The following is a 16,180-nucleotide window of genomic DNA, read 5'->3' on the forward strand; positions in this document are numbered from 1 at the left end:
ATCTCGGCTCAACACAACCTCCGCCTCCTCGGTTTGAGCAATTCTCCTGCCTCAGCCTCCTGAGTAGCTGGGATTACAGGCACGCACCACCATGCCCAGCTAATTTTTTGTATTTTTAGTAGAGACAGGGTTTCACCATGTTGACCAGGACGGTCTCAATCTCTTGACCTCGTGATCCACCCACCTCGGCCTCTCAAAGTGCTGGGATTACAGGCTTGAGCCACCGCACCCGGCCATCGATGCACTTTTTACAACTGATGGAAAAATTCACTCAACATAGTCTTTGCAATTAAAATGCAAAACTGTCAGAGACACCTTAACCACAGTGATTTTATTTTAAATAAAATCTTTAGAAAAAAGCTAAATCTGGGCAGGTGCAGGGCTCATGAGTGTAATCCCAGCACTCTGGAAGACTAAATAGGGATGATCAATTGAGATCAGGAGCTCAAGACCTGCCTAGGAAAATACTGAGATCCTCATGTCTACAAAAAATATAAAAATTAGCTGACATGGTGGCTCGTGCCTGTGGCCCCAGCTATCCAGGAGGCTGAGGTTGCAGGATTGCTTGAGCCCAGGAATTTGAGGCCACAGTGAGCCAGCCATGATCACACCACTGCATTCAATCCTGGGAGACAGAACGAGACTCTCTCTCTCTCTCTCTCTCTCTCTCATGCACACACACAAACACACACACACACACACACACACACACACACACAGACTATATCTGTTGGATTATATATTTAGGGATTTATCACCTTTGGTTATAAAATATTAATGGTTGCAGGAACAAATTCATAACTAAAGACTCAAAACTTATAAAAATATACAAATACTTTAAACAAAAAGCATTCTTAAATTGAAAATAAATTTTAAAGACAATAGTACACTCATAAATTATTGTTAAAATCAATAGTAACAAAGAAAAATAGCAATACTAATAGCCTTACACAAACTGATCACAATCCTTCATAAGAGACAACACTATTCTTAATAACCTATATAAACAAACATTAAGTAATTCTGTCTGTACATTAATGTGCTGGGATTACAGGTGTGATTACTTAATGTTTACATTAAAGTTTACATTAATGTAAACATTAAGTAATCACACCTGCAATCCCAGTACTTTGGGAGGCCAAGGAGGGCAGATAACCTGAGGCCAGGAGTTAGATACCAGCATGGCCAACATGGTGAAACCCAGTCTCTACTAAAATAAAAAAAATAAATAAAAGCTTTGCACAGTGGCAGTATCGTAGCCAGTGAGGTTTACCTGAGGTGCGATTATTGCTAATTGAAAACTTTTTCCAATACCTTGCCATGACGACTGGAAATATAGTCGGCATTGGCAATATTTAGAAGTCTCTACAGGGATGGAATTTAAAAAATTAAATAAAAAATTAAAATAAATTAAAATGGAAAAGAAATACAAAAAAAATTAGCTGGACACGGTGGTGTACACCTGTGATCCCACCTACATGGGAGGTTGAGGCAGGAGAATCCTTAAACCCAGGAAGCAGGGGTTTTAGTGAGCCAAGATCATGTCATTGTAACAAGAGTAAAACTCCATCTCAAAAAAAATTTTGTTCTATAAAACAGGTGTGTTCCTTCTCTTGCTTTCTAAGGACTCCCTGCTCTGTCACTTAGTAGTGGCTAATAAACTCTTTTAAAGTCACTAGGCTGCGACTTGCCATAACTTTCATTTCATGTGAGATTCAAAATTCTGTTGCTGGGGTATGAGACAAGACCCCTCTTCTGGAGAAAACAATATACTAATTCTTTTCTTTTCTTTTTTTTCTTTCTTTTCTTTCTTTCTTTCTTTTTTTTTTTTTTTATAGAGTCTTGCTCTGTTGCCCAGGCTGGAGTCAAATGGCATGATCTCGATTCACTGTAGCCTGTGCCTTCCAGGATCAAGCAATTCTGCTGTTTCAGCATCCTGAGTAGCTGAAATTACAGGCACCTGCCACCACACTGGCTAATTTTTGAATTTCTAGTTGAGACAGGCTTTTCCAATGTTGGCCAGAGCAGTCTCGAACTGTTGACCTCAGGTGATCCACATGCATCAGCTGCCTAAAATACTGGGTTTACAGGCATGAGCTACCTTCCCTGGCTGGTTTGTAACCTTGGTGACCACTTGGATATGGAGGGTGGAGGAGGAGGCGTGTCACGCAGGTATCACTCTTGGATTACCAGATTACCATCTCAGATATTAGGCGCAAGGTATTATTATTGGTTCAAACACTGAGAGCGCCAGCAAACAGCTCCAGGTTTTTTTTTTTTTTTTTTTTTTTTTTTTTTTTTTTTTTTTTTTGAGATGGAGTTTCCCTCTTGTAACCCAGGCTGGAGTGCAATGGCACAATCTGGGCTCACCGCAACCTCCGCCTTCTGGGTTCAGGCAATTCTCCTGCCTCAGCCTCCTGAGTAGCTCGGATTACAGGCATGTGTCACCATGCCCAGCTACTTTTTTGTATTTTTAGTAGAGACGGGGTTTCACCATATTGACCAGAATGGTCTCAATCTCTTGACCTCGTGATCCACCCGCCTCAGCGTCCCAAAGTGCTGGAATTACAGGCTTGAGCCACCATGCCTGGCCACAACATGATGTTTTCATGAGCGCCTGGGCGCAGATGGGCTGCGGCCTAAAATGGTGTCAGACCTAAGTGAGGGTGAGGCTGGGGTTTTCTAGACTTTTGTAAATGGGATATGTTCCAGTCTGATGTAACTGCTCCATGGTACCTAGACAGCCTCTCTCCTGATCTTCAGGGGATCCTTGTCTTCTGGTCTGCCCTTTTCTGGCTTCTGCTCACTTGCTGACCCATGCTGCTGGTGCACGTGGTCTTGTACCTTGGGATCAAGCCTGAGGAGGGAGGAGTTATCCCCCAGAGTTCTCAGGCCCCAGGGTTAATCTTTCATTAGGGAGAGTAGACTGGCTGTGTCTTCTTTGTTAGGCACAACTTGGTTTTGCAGGTGCAGTGGGGTGCCTCAAGCCGAAAGTTTGACTCCTCATATGGGCCAGAACCCACGTGGCCGTTTCTGTGACTGCCAGGCCACTTTGAGGCTGAGGTACAGTTTTATCTTGCCTCTGTTCTGCATATGTTTGTGGATGCCTTCTCTGTGTTGGCAGATCTGGGAGTCCACCAGATAGGATTCTGTGAAGAGATCTCAAAGGTCGTTAGTCCACAATGTTTGTCACATGACTTAGACAATCAAAGATAAATAAAATATAGAGGCATATTTAAAAATAAGGTTGATGGTGCACCTGTGCTAGGCAGTGTTTTAGTTCCTTGAGACATGAACGAGTTGAGACAATCCTTTGCCTTAGAGTTTTGCATCTGTAAGTTCTGCTATCAAGAGCTGTGTGTGTTAAAATGTCTGATTTATCAGGCGGGATCTGGGCTGTCTGTAAGCATAGTTGAGGGGAGACTGGTGTCAAGCAAGTATCCAGTACACCCTCAACATCCCAGTTCTTCTCCACCAATGTTCCAATTCTAGTACTGACGTGGAGGTACTCAGAGTGACTTAAGAGAGGAAGTAGTCACTGTGCTCTGTGGCTAGCTTGTTTGGGAGCATACACTGTAAATCCTCTCTGACAAAACATTGGAAACAAGTAGTGTTTCAGCTTGAGTTTCTCATAAATGGCTTGCAGTCGTATAAACCAGAGCATGTATACCACAGGGCAACATGAGGGTCCCTCTGCCACTCTTTCTCCCAGCAGCCTAAGTGGGCATCTACACAGAATAATATGTGCAGCCTCACTGTGTTAAAGTCCAGTGCTTTGTGCTTGGAGTGTCATCAGGGAAGGGCCCTTGACTTGGAAGGTTGCCGAGCTGCCGTGGAGGGAAGGAGGGGGTGTGTGATGCTGCTGGGTCTGTGTCTCACTCTGTGACGGGAGGCATGAGATAGCCTTGGTATTATGAAGACCTTGGGTGTCCCAGCTCACTTCAGCCCTGAGTAGCCTGATGCCGGTGCTGAGCCCTGGTTCTGGAGGTGAGAATATAGCGAGGGCTTACACTGCATGGCTGGCACAATGGGTGTTTGGGTGCCTATTCAGGGACTGCTATGGAGTCCTGTGCCAGATGCAGTGGTGCACAGCTGGGAGCCAAGGGTCCTTGCTTCTGCTGGAGAATCTAGGCAGATATAATGGGTTAAGGTTAGTGGTAGGGTTAGAGGTTAAGTTTAGGGTTGGTGTTGAGGTTTGTGGGTTGGGGTCAAGGATCAGAGGTCAAGGGTCAGGGCTAAAGAGTAGGATGAGGGATTGGGGTAGGGGTAGGGGTTGGGTCATGGGGTTAGTGTTTAGGGTTAGAGGTTAAGGCAGTGGAGGTGAGGGTAATAAGCAGATTACTAAAAGCAATTCTGCTTCACTTCAATAACAACCTTCTCCAACTCATTTTGTCTCCACAAATTTATTTTTCCAAGAAGAATCCCAGGCTTCTTAAAGCACCCGGTGACTTTTCACACCTTAAACCTGAAATTCTGTCTTCTTTTGCTATATGCATAGTTCAAACATACAAGATGAGGCAAAGCCAGATGCCTTCCTGAAGGGACCCGAGAAATTTCTCTCTTTCTCTCTCTGGACCAAAATGAATTCTCTGGACCATCAGTGCTAACCTTCAAAAGCCAACCCCATTTGTGAGATCTCCTTTAAAACTACTGTGGACCCAAGTGTTTATATTTATATGATATTAATTTAGTATTTATATTAATATAAGGAAGAACAGCTAAATCAGTCTATGCCACATTTGCCCCTGGCTTATTGTCCAGTTGTCGCCTCAGGCGAAACTTTGGTTTCTGTCTTTCATTTTTGTCAGAAAGAATATAACTGATCTCAAAACATCTAGTTTTATTTTAGGGACTCGTGCTCCATCTCCATTCCTCCCTTTTTTCTTGCAATCTGTGTGGAAGTTCTTTAATGTGAACATTTTGACCACCTTCACGTTCCTGTGTCCAGTGTCAGCACATTCAGACTTATTCAGACAAGGCTGTCTTCTTAGGCCAGGGATTTTTTAGGGATCTTTATTTTACTGTGAGATGGTTGGCATTCCTTTGACTCACTGTATCGTCTCAGAGTTCTTTTCCTTTTAGGAGCCTAGGAGGGCAGAAAAAAGAAGTTGGTGAACAATTAAACCTCCTGAGTCAGGAGAGAGTCCCATTGTGTTAAGCAACATTGCAGAACATCGTATGTAGTAATCTAGCAGATGAGCCACGTGGCTGCTGATCATACATGCCCTCTTGCTGCTGTGAGCTCAGACACCCTCACCATTAGCCTTTTCTATCTCTGGAGGGAATTATAAGGACCACTTATTAACCTGTAAGTCATAGAGAGTTAAAGGTGTTTCCCCAAAACACTGACGACAGAATGAAAGGTGAGGAGTGTTAGCCACACCTCAGAAGTGCAGAAAAATCTCTTGATGTGGGTTATTGGATAAATGCAGGCATTTTTTTTTTTTTTTCTTTTGGAAGTCTCCATAGAATGAGATCAAGGACTCTGCGCATTCTAGGATGAATAATTGGTATATTAGACACCCTCAAATATTTATACCAAGCCTCCATTTAGGGTTCTTAATGAGTTTGTTCAGCCATGACAGTCTCAAATGCTAAGTAGGACACTGAAATCTCTCCACAGTTCAAATTAGCACTGTCTTTTAAAGTTGAGTTTATCATTATTCTCACTTGACATACCTTATGTATCCCACACGCATACTATTAACACATCATGCTCACTGTTACCTTTGCAACAAGACTTGAATTTTACTTAGCCTGGAGGATTGCACTTCACATGTCCAGACCCAGTTCTGACTCATTCTTCAGCCCTCCATCAGTCAGTGGGGGCTAGGTTAAACCACGGTGACAAATAACCTCCAAGTTTCAGTGGTTCAAAAATCTTCTTTCTTATTTATTTGCATCTCTTCATGGGTCGGATGAGTTGTCGCTTTGTGCCATGTTGTCCTAACACAGGAATCAAGAATGAAGGAGGTACCATCAATACCCCATTGATCTAGAAAAGACAAAAACATGCTGGATAGAACTGTTTCTGGGAGATTTCTCCTGAAAAAGTCACATATTATCTCTTCTCACCTGCGATGGCAAAAAAAAAAAAAAAAAAAAAAAAAAAAAAAAAAAAAAAAAAAAAAAATTATGTGGCCATCCAAAAACTTAAGTAGGTGGGATGGAACAGTCAGAATGCATTCATAAAAAATGAACCGAAAATATGTGGAGAACAGCGCCCATGATGATAGTGAATGCCAACATGCATTCCTGACAACACAGTGTTGCTACCCTTCACACTTCTTCTGACTTACAATGTATTAGAACTTCTTATCTGAAGGCATACCACTCAGAGGGACTGCATAATATATAATGATGTCTCCTTTAGGATGTCCTTAAATTCAAGGAAAGAAGTTAAGTAATCAAAAAGCGCTTTTGGATACGGCTGTTTAGCACTAGAGGGTAAGATTAGAGATACATTGTAGTAATAATAATAGAGTTAGAATTGGGGTCTGGGTCAGGGTCAGGGCTGGAAGTATGGTTAGAGGTGAGGTTATGGTCAGGGTCAAGATAAAAGTCAGGGTCAAAGTCAGGGTCAGAATTATAGACCAGGGCATGGATCAGGGTTTATGGTCAGGATCAATGTCTAGGGACAGGGTTAGAATTAGAAGTTGAGCTATGTTCTCCTCACGACCCACCTGAGGAGAGGCCATGGCTTTGGAGCACCTGGTAGTGTGTCCACAGTGAAGACCAAAATTTTATTCTCCTCAAGTCTCAAGTCTGACCTGGGGAGATGTGGCTGCAGGCCACGTGAGGAAGGTGAGGAAAAAGCTACATGTCTGCTCCCTGTGTGCAGAGGAACTCTGACTCTGGCTTTACTTTCACACATTATATTCTACAAGTCTTGTTTTCAGAAGCATCCCTTGCTTGAGGCTTTGGCTGCTCATCATCGTAGTGTGCCCTTACATATTGTAAGATTTGGGTTTGTTTTGGGGGTGAGATCTACATATAGAGAAAGGAGAAACACTTAGAGCCACCATCAGGCAGCTGAAATGAATGCTGGGGGTGGGCAGGTGCCTTTCAAGTCACCCCAAGCCTGAGGCTGGAGGAAACATGTCCACCCCCTGTAAATACTTTTATTCATGTTTTAATTACTCATTTGTCTTATAGCATTAAAGTAGTCAAAACAGGCATATTAAAAAATGTAAAGTAGGCATATTAAAACTTGCAACACTATTTAAGTTTAAATATATTATTCATACCCATCAACATTTTTTTTTTTTCTGTTGAGAAAGTTTAAGGTTAATTGGCAGTATAGTTTTAATAGTAGATAGAATAATGTGTGTTTTATAAATGTTAACACCCTACATTACATGTATGAACCCCCAAAATCTGAGACAGGTCTTAGATTTTTTTAGGGAGTTTATTTTGCCAAGTTTGAGGGGCCCTACACCCGTGATGTATCCTCATGAGGTCCCAACAACATGTGACCTAGGCAGTAGGAGCACAGCTTGATTTTATACATTTCAGGGAGATATGAGACATCAATCATTATGTGTAAGATGTACATTGGTTCAGTCCAGAAAGGTGAGACAACTTGAAGAGAAGGCCAAACTGGGGGCTTCCAGATCATAGGTAGAAAAATATTAATGGTTTCATTCTTTTCAGTTGCTGATTACCCTTTCCAAATGAGGCAATCAGATATGCATTTATCTGGGTGAGCAGATGGGTGACTTTGGAAATAATGGGAGGTAGATTTGCCCTAAGCAGTTCCCAGCTTGACTTCTCACTTTAGCTTAGTGATTTGGGGTCCCCAATATTTTTTTTTTCACAAGGTCTAACATGTTTTCCTATGAACATTAATTATTAATTATGTATTTTATTACACAAACAAGGCAGAATTTTTTTTAATGTATCAACTTCATGACTAGCTAAATAATTACATAGAAGTTCTACTACATTTGGAAACATTCCAGAGTTTGGGTTTCCAATAATTCTTTGTGATTATTTTAAAAGTAAAGTGTTTTTTTCCCCATAAAACATAGAAACATCTAAAATCACTCATAGGATGTCCTGCCAATTTTGTTTCTCTAGTTTCCTCATTTTCTGCAAAGCCTTATTGAGGAAATTGACTTTGAACAACCTTTTAAACTTTTGTTTTAGAAAATGTTGTGGTGAAACATTGAATTATCATGGTCACAAGTTTGGTTTACTTTATTTTCTTCTTTGAATATTTTTTCTTAGTGGCTATTATTTGATTCTGATGTATTATGACTTAAAGGTAGACACTGGAAAAAAAATAAGACCAAGAAGAATTTGGAATAAGTGACCCAGACACAATGAGTAAATCAGCCATTGGAACATATTTTTACAAAGTCAATCTTGTTAAAATATTTATCCATGAATTGAAATTGAATCTGTTAGGTTGCTATTTTTCCCCTGGTCTAAAGTGCACACTATTTTAGAGAATTAACCAAGAACACATCCAAAGCACAAGAAAAATATATGAAAAATAAGTTTACACATACATAAAGCCAATACTCATGGTATGAGGCATTAGCTCCACCTTCTAGTACTTACTTTCTGATAATTCAAGATTATCCTGGCTCATATATTTATTGTCCCAGTTCTAGTATCAGACATTTCTTCAAAGAGCCTGATTTCTTTCAGAATGGTAGGAAAACTTATAACTGGCTGCTGAGTGAGCACATTGTGTGTTGTCTCTCATTAGCAATGCTAGGAAGTATTTGTGTGTATGTCACTACCTATACACACCTAATTAGGAAGGTTTTGATGTGGAACTGTATGTATTTGTATTAAACTAAACACAAGTTTATGTTGATGTCTTCACCTCTGATCTACTATCACATAAATCTTTCTACCCTTCCCTCCTTGCTAATTTATAACCTCCCACTTCAACAGTGAGGGATCTGGTTCCTACAGTCTTCAGCTTATATAACTCATTGTCTGATTCCAGATACAGAAACTGTGGTTTTACAATTGTTCACCATTATCCCTGTTGGAAAGAACTTTTTAAAATGGAATCCAATGATGAAGTACAGTTTATTTTCCTTCAGCCTACAGATTTTATTCATTGTTAAAGAGATTAGGTCAGCACCATTTCCCCTACACCTTCAGAGAGTTGTTTCACACATTTGTGTCTTAGTCCATTTTGTGCTTCTGCAACACAATACCTGAGGCAGAGTAATTTGTAAGTAGAGAAGGTTCATTTGGTTCACAATGCTGGTGGCTGGAATGTCCGAGATTGGGCAGTGACATCTGGTGGGGCCTCATGGTGGAAAGTGGAAGTGGAGCAAGGGGTGCAGCAGAGATCACAGCAAGAGTGAAAGCACGAGGGAAGCCAAAGAAGCAATACTCTTTTGACGATCTACTTTTGCAGGGATTAATACATTCCTGTGAGAGCAGACAGAACTCACCTCCATGCGAGGGCATTAATCTATTCATGAGGGATCAATCTCCATAATCCAAACACCTTCCACTAGGCCCCACCTCCCCACACTGCCAACTTGGGGGTCAAATTTCAACAGGAGTTTTTGCAGAAACAAACCACATGCAAACTATTGTAATTTGTAACATAGTTAAATTATTTTTCACATTATGGATTCTGTGCCGGGATACTTCACATCTTGAATAATATTACTTAATTTGAATACAGTTTGTTTTACCAATTTAGTTGTAAAATTCTGCAATTTTTTTTTACAAATGGATAGTGGCAGGTATACATCATTAAAATATCATATGGAACACTTAAAATCCCCACCTCATGCAGCCAATGGCTTCCCATCTGTATAGTTTCCCTTCTCCAGAATCTCATTAAATACTTTCACAATGTGAGGATTCTTCTCACACTGTCTTCTTCCACTTAGCAATGTGCATGAAAGATCATTCATGACTTCGTGTGAGTTTATAGCTTGTCCCTTTCTATGATGAAATAGTATTTCATTGAATAAATGTATTACAATTTGGTTATGTATTTTGGGGACCAAACCTTCCTCTTTTTTGTTCCAGGGTTGGAAGCTTTCAAATTATCGGACAATCGATATATTAGTAAGGGAGACAATACTTGACTGCTTGTTCCACATGTATCATCATGTGACAGAATTCATCAGATGGCAGGATCCAGTTTACAAAGAGGTAAAAGTAGCCCAAAGAAAAGAAATAAGACTAGAGTCTGATAACCCACAAGGGCTATAGTTTTCCTATTTAAACAATTTTTTTTTTTGGAAACAGGGTCTGGCTCTATGGCTGAGGCTGGAGTGCTCAGCTTACTTCACCCTCTATCTCCTGGGTACAAGAAAGCCTCCCTCCTCAGCCTATTGATTAGCTGGGACCACAGGCACATGCCATCATGCCCAGCTAATTTTTGTGTTTTTAGTAGAGACAGGATTTTGCTATTTTTCCCAGGCTGGTCTTGAACTCTTGGCCTAACAAAGTGCTGGAATTATAGGCATGTGCCACCATGCCTGGCTGAGTTTTTCATAGAAATATAAAATTTTCCTCTGTAGTAACCATCATTTTTGATCACAGATAATCAAAAAGTATTCTTGTTTTAAAAATAAATCTAACTTTCTTAGATTTTGCCTGATTGTTTATGTAAGTGCAGCAAGAACAGGAGCTGACCACATAAGTGCTTTCAAGCTTCTTTGCTGCAAGATTTCCTACAGTATCACAGATTGCAGTTTTAAAGGCCTTATTGAGGCTAAATGCCAAGCCCAGAACATACTTTCAAATTTCAGCTGCAGTCCTAATACCTTTGAGTGAATTCCTCTCTTCTTGAGGTCCCCAAACTATCCCCAAATTCCTGGGCCTACAAGGAAAGGACCTTTCTTACTAATATCTAAGGATGTGAATCTTGTAATCTAGACATCACGCTGACTTTTCTCAGACTGCTTTGTAAGGATTGGGTCCATAAAAATCAACCATAGTTCCTTATAATTGCTGGTCATAACTGATCTTAGGTACACTGTTGCTAAATATGATATTCCAGTAAAAGCCTTGATAATACAAACAAAGTTTCCAATTATGTCCTATTCTAAGGTGAACAAATTTTTATTGGACTTCTGCTAAAAACTATATTGTCAGGAAAATAAGAGTGTTCAGTAAGAATTTCAAATTCTGGATAAATCGGTTGAGGAAAAAGAGAAATGCTTCATTTCTATTTAAATAAATGTAATAGTTGGCTTAAGAGAAAGAGATTTCTTAAATCCAGAAACTATAACATTAAAGAACCAGCAATGCTCAAAAGAATCTATAAGATTGTAATCAATTTTCATCACTTTATTCAGTGTAATGTACTCAATTCCAGTCTTGCTGAATCTTGGGTTAGCAGTGCCATGAACCCATCAGTTTCTCAACTAGACTTCTGGACAGCTTCACTGAGTCAAGTGTATGGTCTTAAAGTTATTTGAGCAATATCGTCAGAAGCCTCTAACCAGAGTACTTGTCGTAGTCTTTTCTGTGAGTCTCAGAGGGAGTCCTGTGTTGGAGACTAATATTCTGATCCATAGCTGATTGCAGGAGCTTGTAGGAAAGCATCAGGGCTAAATAATATCTAAATGACAAAGACCATGAAATGACTATGACAAAAGATCAGATGAGAGTTCATAATATCACAACAGACAAGGATATTAAATTTTGTCAGTGGCATATGACATTTAAAATAGTAATTGAAAATATGACTCATAACACTATACCAGCACACAGCATGGATAAGGAGGAAATTGATAAATTTCCAGAAATTTTATATAATTTCTGAAAACTTAATATTTTACCAATTCAAATATAACAAAGGGAAGGTTAGATATCTCTTTTTACTTGTGTATTTAGTATAGTTCTTATTATAAAAAATACAACCTACTTTATTTGCGTAACTTGTCTTACTTTTTCTGCATACTTTGCATAGAGTTTCTAGTTATTCTATTATTTCTAGTAATTTTATGTATAGATTATAATTTTAACACTTAGTAATCTTTATTTCCCAGAGTAAACTAGCAAGTAGACAATTTTAAATGGTAATATATTAATATTCTATAGTAGATTAGAAAATGTATGAGTATACAATCTCCCAACATCTAGAGCGTTGTTTCCTCATGGTACAATTTCTCAGTGTTGTAGACAAAGAAAAAAAAAAGTTTATTAACAGGCCAAAATATTTTTATTCTCTCCTTAACAATAGGGACAAAACTATATAAAATTTAATTAGTTATGTTCAGTAATTAATAATTTAGTATTGTATCTTATTTATAAATGATCTAGATATTTAATGCAAATCTTTTAGTTTGATTAATTTTAAGGTTAAAAATTACCAAATGGGCCGGTTGCAGTGGCTGAAGCCTTTAATCCCAGCACTTTGGGAGGCCAAGGCAGGTGGATCATGAGGTCAAGAGATAGAAACCATCCTGTTCAATATGGTGAAACCCCGTCTCTACTAAAAATACAAAAAAGTAGCTGGGCATGGTGGCACATGCCTGCAATCCGAGCTACTCAGGAGGTTGAGGCAGGAGAATTGCCTGAACCCAGGAGGTGGAGGTTGCAGTGAGCCAAGATCGTGCCATTGCACTCCAGCTTGGGTAACAAGAGCAAAACTCCATCTCAAAAAAAAAAAAAAAAAAAAAAAAAAAAAAAAAAAAAAAAATTACCAAATATACTTTGGAAACTATTAGGCAGATGTACTGTAAAAAATTATTATTGAAATATTTTTATAAGAATAAGAACTTATTTAGAATCAATCTATAAGTTTTAAGATTTTAAGTACCTAGTTTTAAGATTTTAAGTATTTTAAGTATAATATTAGCTTATTTGAGTAGAACTCAAGAAGAATAGAAATTTGTTTTTTTTTATATTCAATAGTAATAGCTCTGAAATCGTAGTTGTTTTATTATAAAAATATAAAATTGATCTTATTTAACTATGTTTTATGTAAATTGTGTTAACTTGAAAAACATACCAGTTTCTACATTTCTAGGAGTTTGGGGAATATTTATGTATAAATGTTTTTTTTTTTTTTTCCCAAGCTCAGTTAGAATAGAGCATTTTTAGAGGATTTTTTAAAATTGCATTTTAGGTTTTGGGCTACATGTGATGAACATGCAAGATTGTTGCATAGGTACCCACATAGCAGTGTGGTTTGTTGCCTTCCTTCCTTTCACCTGTATCAGTCATTTCTCCCCATGCTATCTCTTCCCACCTCCCCACTCCATCCCTTCCCCATTTCCCCCCAATGGACCGGAGTGTGTAATGCTCCCCTCATTATGTCCATGTGTTCTCGTTGTTCAACACCCACCTATGAGTGAGAAGATGTGGTGTTTGATTTTCTGCTCTTGTGTCAGTTTGCTGAGAATGATGGTTTCCAGGTTCATCCATGTCCCTACAAAGGACACGAACTCATCGTTTTTGATGGCTGTGTAATATTCCATGGTGTATATGTACCACATTTTCTCTGTCCAGTCTATCATTGATGGTCATTTGGGTTGGTTCCAGGTCTTTACAATTGTAAACGGTGCTGCAATGAACATTTGTGTGCATGTGTCCTTATAGTAGAATGATTTATAAACCTTTGGATGTATACCCAGTAATGGGATTGCTGGGTCAAATGGAATTTCTATTTTTAGGTCATTGAGGAATCTCCACACTGTCTTCCACAATGGTTGAATTAATTTACACTCCCACCAACAGTGTAAAAGTGTTCCTATTTCTTCACATCCTCTCCAGCATCTGTTGTCTCCAGATTTTTTAATGATTGTCATGCTACCTGGTGTGAGATGGTATCTCAATGTGGTTTTGATTTGCATTTCTCTAATGACCAGTGATGATGAGCATTTTTTCATATGTTTGTTGGCCTCCTGTGTGTCTTCTTTTGTAAAGTGTCTGTTCATATCCTTCGCCCACTTTTGAATGGGCCTGTTTGTTTTTTTCCTGTGGATCTGTTTTAGTTTTTTGTAAATTCTGGATATCAGCCCCTTGTCAGGTGGGTAGACTGCAAATTTTTTTTCCCATTCTGCTGGTTGCCGATTCACTCTACTGACTGTTTCTTTTGCCGTCCAGAAGCTGTGGCGTTTGATTAGGTCCTATTTGTCTATTTTGGCTTTTGCTGACATTGCTTTTGGCGTTTTGGTCATGAAGTCCTTTCCTACGGCTATGTACTGAATGGTTTTGCCTAGATTTTCTTCTAGGGTTTTTATGGTGTTAGGTCTGATGTTTAAGTCTTTAATCCATCTGGAGTTAATTTTGGTGTAAGGTGTCAGGAAGGGGTTCAATTTCTGCTTTATGTACATGGCTGGCCAGTTTTCCCAACACCATTTATTAAACAGGGAATCCTTTCCCCATTGCTTGTTTCTGTCAGGTTTGTCAAAGATCGGATGGTTGTAGATATGTTGTATTTCCTCAGAGGCTTCTGTTCTATTCCATTGGTCTGTATCTCTGTTTTGGTACCAATACCATGCTGTTTTGATTACTGTAGCCTTGTAGTATAGTTTGAAGTCTGGTAGTGTGATGCCTCCTGCTTTGTTCTTTTTGCTTAGGATTGACTTGGCTATGTGGGCTCACTTTTGGTTCCATATGAAGTTTAAGGTGCTTTCCCCAGTTCTGTGAAGAAGATGATTGGTAGCTTGAAGGGAATAGCATTAAATTTGTAAATTACTTTGGGTAATATGGTCGTTTTCATGATGCTGATTCTTCCTAAAGATGAACATGGAATGTTTTTCCATCTGTTTGTGTCCTCTCTTATTTCTTTGAGCAGTGGTTTGTAGTTCTCCTTGAAGAGGTTTTTATTAGTTATATTTCTACATACTTAATTATCTTTGTAGCAATTGTGGATGGCAGTTTGTTCTTGATTTGGCTCTATTTAAGTCTGTTACTTGTGTATAGGAATGCTTGTGGTTTTTGCACGTTGATTTTGTACCCTGAGACGTTGCTGAAGTTGTTTATCAGTTTCAGGAGATTTTGGGCTGGACGATGGAGTCTTCTAGTTATACAATCATGTCATCTGCAAATAGAGACAATTTCATTTCCTCCTTTTCTATTTGAATATCCTTTATTTCTTTTTCTTGCCTGATTGCTCTGGTTAGAACTTCCAGTAGTATACTGAATAGGTGTGGTGAGACAGGGCATCCTTGTTTACAGCCAGATTTCAAAGGGAATGCTTCCAGTTTTTACCCATTCAGTATGATATGGGCTGTTGGTTTGTCATAAATAGCTTTTATTATTTTGAGATATGTTCTGTCAATACCTAGTTTATTGGAGGTTTTTAGCATAAAGGGCTGTTGAATTTTGTCCAAGGTATTCTCTGCATCAGTTGAGATAATCTTGTCTTTTTTGTCTTTGGTTCTGTTGATGTGGAGAATTATGCATATGGACTTGCATATGTTGAACCAGCCTTGCATCCCTGGGATGAATCCTACTTGATCATGGTGGATAAGCTTGTTGATATGCTGTTGCAATAGGCTTGCCAGTATTTTATTGAAGATTTTTGCATCTATGTTCATCATAGATATTGGCCTGAAGTTTTCTTTTATTGTCGAGTTTCAGCTGGTTTTTGGTATCAAGATGATGTTTTTCTCATAAAATGATATGGAAGGATTTCCTCTTTTTGGATTGTCTAAAATAGTTTGAGAAGGAATGGTACCAGCTTCTCTTTGTTTGTATGATAGAATTCGGTCGTGAACCCAGCTGGACCTGGGCTTTTTTTGGATGGTAGGTTCTTAATTCCTGCCTCTACTTTGGACCTTGTTATTGGTCTATTCAGGGTTTTGACTTCTTCCTGGTTTAGGCTTGGGAGGATGCAGGTGTTCAGGAATTTATCCATTTCTTCCATGTTTACTAGTTTATGTGCATAGAGTTGTTTGTAATACTCTCTGATGATGGTTTGGATTTCTGTGTAATTTGTGGTGATATCCCCTTTATCATTTTTTATTGCATCAGTTTGGTTATTCTCTCTTCTTTTTTTAATTAATCTGGCTAGTGTTCTGTCTATTTTGTTGATCTTTTCGAGAAATCTGCTCCTGGATTTATTGATTTTTTGAAGAGTTTTTTGTGTCTCTATTTCCTTCATTTTGGCTCTGATCTTAGTTGTTTCCTGTCTTCTGCTAGGTTTTGAGTTTTTTTGATCTTGCTCCTCTAGCTCTTTCAATTTTGATAGGGTGTCAATTTTAGATCTCTCCTTTCTTCTCATGTGGGC

The 16,180-nt window shown here is 38.9% G+C and overlaps 1 non-coding gene across 1 annotated transcript; it reads left to right on the forward strand.

Moving 5' to 3' along the window:
- The first annotated feature begins 1,233 nt into the window (after positions 1-1,233).
- LOC141583089 (U4 spliceosomal RNA) lies at positions 1,234-1,374 on the forward strand. Its single transcript, XR_012515842.1, has one exon. It is a non-coding gene; the product is annotated as a U4 spliceosomal RNA (small nuclear RNA).
- Positions 1,375-16,180: the final 14,806 nt, after the last annotated feature.

Source organism: Saimiri boliviensis, chromosome Y (assembly GCF_048565385.1).
Source record: "Saimiri boliviensis isolate mSaiBol1 chromosome Y, mSaiBol1.pri, whole genome shotgun sequence".
Classification (NCBI taxonomy): domain Eukaryota; kingdom Metazoa; phylum Chordata; class Mammalia; order Primates; family Cebidae; genus Saimiri; species Saimiri boliviensis.